Source organism: Gracilinanus agilis, chromosome 2, assembly GCF_016433145.1.
Source record: "Gracilinanus agilis isolate LMUSP501 chromosome 2, AgileGrace, whole genome shotgun sequence".
Lineage (NCBI taxonomy): Eukaryota > Metazoa > Chordata > Mammalia > Didelphimorphia > Didelphidae > Gracilinanus > Gracilinanus agilis.
Genome location: NC_058131.1, coordinates 529,992,084 through 529,996,149, shown reverse-complemented (window position 1 = coordinate 529,996,149; position 4,066 = coordinate 529,992,084).

Below are 4,066 nucleotides of genomic sequence, written 5' to 3'. Positions count from 1 at the left end.
TAGGAATGGCTTTCCTAGTTCTCACTTCCCAGAAAGTAGGCACAAGGAAGGATCAGACCCCCGCCCCGACAGCTGGCAGGAGCACCATTTCTCTCTGTGTCCCTTTCTCACATATATGCATACACCATACACACATACACAAAGCACACACATATTCCAGTGCATTCAGTGGGATGGGGCCGGGAGAAAAGTTCTAGTGGTGGCAAGAGCCCAGTTGAACTACACGGTGTCCTCAGAGTGCTCAGAAGCCACAGTTGTCTGCTCTGAACACAAACACCCGCTCCTAGGGGACTGCTTTGTAGGTCATTGGGAGGTGATTTTTTTCCACTTTGGATTGAGCAAGAGTAGGAGTCTGCAGATAGGTCAACTCCTTGGAGACCCAGGAGTGGGAGGCTCACACTGACACTTATTTCTGCTTCTCAGATTCGGGGGGGTGGGGGAGATGGGGGAAGGGTAAGCCCCAGATCCTCCCCCTTTTCAAATCCAACCAACTCCACTGAGAAAGGGAGTCCCAGGGTCTGGCCCCAGGCCTCCATGTGAACCATCCTGCTTCCATCTTTGGCCGATCTGTTCCAATAGCTACAGACCTCTAACTCTGGGACACCAAGCTCCTGAGCCGGGGGGGCTGCTCTGATGTTGGCAAGGAGGCTTGCCTCTGCCCCCAAGAGAAATTCTATGATGACAATGGCTTCATCCTCCCCTCAGAATCCCCCCTGCCCCCCTGCCTCTTCCAGCCTTGGCTAGTTCCAGGTCACTTCTCAAGATGGCTTTCCTCCCCTCCTCTCCAGTTTTTAGCTGGTTCCAGGTCACTTCTCTGGTTTGCTCCCCTTCTACCTCCCTACCCCAAGAAGCAGCCTGGCTACTGGGGGGAGGGAGAGTCTCAGAGGCCAGACCCAGGAACCATTCCAGCCTTTTCGCACAGTGGGAGGTGGGGAAAGCAAGGCTAGAAATTAAACAATTCAAAATTAGCCCTTTTCCCTCCCTCCCAATCCCTTCCATTTAGTTTTAAAATTTTGCCCAGGCTTGTCTGACACACTTTAGTTCCTGACTTCACATCAGTTAGCAATTTGGTGGGGGCATTGTAGAGGGGGGTAGGGTGGGTAGGGTGAATTCAGTGAGTCAGTAGGTGAAGAGTTGGGGACAGAAGGGATTGCCTGCTGGGGTATGAGCAGCCCCTGCCCCAGTCACAAGAACTCTGGCTCAGCTTGAGAGAAAAAACACAAGAAACCAAGTACTGATCCCACACATGTGGGATAGAGTTGAGAAGGGATAAGAAAAAGAGGAAAGCTTCAGCAAGACAGAAAAGTAAAGATTTTGCCTCCAAGGGGCAGCTAGGTAACAGACTGGACATAACACCAGGCCTGGGGAGTTGGGAAGAACTGGGTTCAAATGTGGCCTCAGACATTTCCTTTGGTGTGTGACCCTGGGCAAGTCACTTAACCATGACTGCCTAGCCCTTGACAGTATTTTTTCTTAGAATTGATACTAAGACAAAAGGTAAGGGTTTAAAAACAATTTTTCCCTCCAAAGCCCAGTTTTAAGGGTCCAGGGTGGAAATGATGCATAAGGACCACCCTACCTTTTCTCCATCAGCTCTAATAGGATTAGGGGTAGACTGGAAAACTCTTCATCATTTTAGATGGCCCACAACAGCTGCAGTCAGACCACTTGGAATCAGTGTTGAAACACAGAAGGGAGAATGTGAACACCCCATCCATGACACAGCCAGGAAAGGATGCCGGAATCCCAGTGGGAACATTTAGAGGAAGGGTAGTGTTGGTCAAGAGTTGGGCAGGTGGGGGGTAGCTGGGTAGCTCAGTGGATTGAGAGCCAGGCCTAGAGACAGGAGGTCCTGGGTTCAAATCTGGCCTCAGACACTTCCCAGCTGTGTGACCCTGGGCAAGTCACTTGACCCCCATTGCCTACCCTTACCACTCTTCTGCCTTGGAGCCAATACACAGTATTGACTCCAAAACAGAAGGTAAGGGTTTAAAAAAATTTTTTTTTAAAAAAAGAGTTGGGCAGGTGGAAGGAACCCTTCTCAAAGTCTACTTGTGAGACTCATGCTTATGACAGGCCCTGCATCCTAGGCCCCCGTCTCAGTCCCTAGAAGACTTCTCTTTGTTCACTTCAAGCTAACTTTCTCAGCAGAAAAAAAGAGTACATGCCCTGAGATGAGATTCCAAGCTTTAGGAGGGGAGATCCTGGGATGAGACACCATCAAATCCAAGCACAAGGGAGCTAAAACCAGTAGTGCCTCATGGCGAAAAAAGCACCTGAGTCAGCAGCCTGCTCTAGAGGCTCTGATCACCAAACTAACTGCCACCACCTAATATCTCCCTCAACTCGACTAGTACCGAGGGTGACCTGGTGCTGAAAGAAAAGCCAAAGAGCAGCCCATCTTCCATTTCTGACAGGAGCCTTCTTGGCCCAGGGGGGGAACATCCTCCATGGACCACATTCCTTTAGCACCAAATTGTATCCCTTCTTAGAGATTTATTTTCCCAAAGCATAATTAAAATTCTAAATAGTTGACTAATGCTTTTCCCGTTCCCTCTTCAGACTGGACCTCCCTCAAGAGATGCCAGGCAGCCATTCTGATTGTTTTCTTTGGGAAAGGGGGAGAAAAACAGACAGACAAGTGCAGAAGAGTTATACCTAGGGGAAGATGGAAAAACAAGGAGACACCTGAAACCCAGCCTTGAAGCTAGCTCTATCTTTTGTTCTATACACACACACACAAAAGTTCAGCAGATAAAAGCCACTAATCACCCCCACCCATCTCTCCTGCTTTGCTTTTTCCCACCTAACATTAGGTTCAAAGGAGGATGAGAGAGAATTCCATGGAAAGCAGGAATTTAATTTTCCTCAGGGTCTGACATATCTTTCCTACTAATAAATTGGAAAATGACCTCTTGATTAGTGCCCCACATACACCAAGAATTTCAAACCAGGTTTCTCCTTCATCAGTGTGGTCTTTCCAAAAAGAAGCTGACAACCCTCGATCTCCCTCCTCGCCCTCACCCCACAAAGGAAGAAAATGAACAAGCTGACTGACCATTCCACTTATTTCAAGACGAAAGTCAATTTACTTTTGAGTGACTCTGGTCCCTAGAAGAAAATGTTCTTATCACTTTGGGGTCACTGCCAACTCAGATCCATGGCCTGCTTCTAAGTTTGGTTCACTCTGTGGCTGTGGACTCAATCAGACCCCTGAGAATGCCAGAGTAGCCTTACCCACCCCACGTGGTCCTTGGAAGTAATGCTAGAGACCCTGAGGTGGCTGGCCACGGGATCCCATCCTCTGGCGCTGCTACTGGTCAGATGTGGCCCTAGATTTGTAACTGATTAAATGACTGCTAAACTTGCTAACCCTTTAGTCCCTGATTGGTTGCGTATCCAAGATGGAAGCCCAATATTGGTTAAATGTCCATTATGTTCAAATGGTAGTGGTCAGAACAGTGTTACCACCCAGCACCACTCTGTTTTAGGCTCAGCAAACCTATCTTCTCTTCGATCTTTGGGGAAAGAATTCACAGCCACAATCTGCAGTAAAAGAGCTGCTGGAAAGGGGGTCATAGGAGAAGCCAGGCAAAGTGGTCAACACAGGACTGATATCAGCAAATCTGGTTTGGTTTTCCTCGAACCAACCCAATCTCCAAGCTTGAGCATTAGACTCTAGTCCCAACATCAGCTATGAAGAGCAAGTTCCATGACCTGGGGGCCAGGCCCAGCTCCTCTCTCTTCATTAGTTAGCACTGTCCATAGGAAGAAAGCACTCACTGCTTGGTGACCTATTGCCTCAAAGGTCCATTTGCCAGGAGCCAGCAGAAGGTCTCATCAATAAAGACACACCAGCCTTTCCTTCAACAGTGTTTGACCAAGGATCCCCAGCCTGGGAGATGGCTGGGAGCAAAGAAAATGTCCCTTGTTGAGTTGGTCTTATGTACAGAAAGAAAGGAAAACAAACGGATGAAACCCCAGAAACAAACAACAAAAAAAATTTCAAAATAATAATAATAATAACAATAATAATAATAAAAATTTCACAAGACAGTGCCAGTTT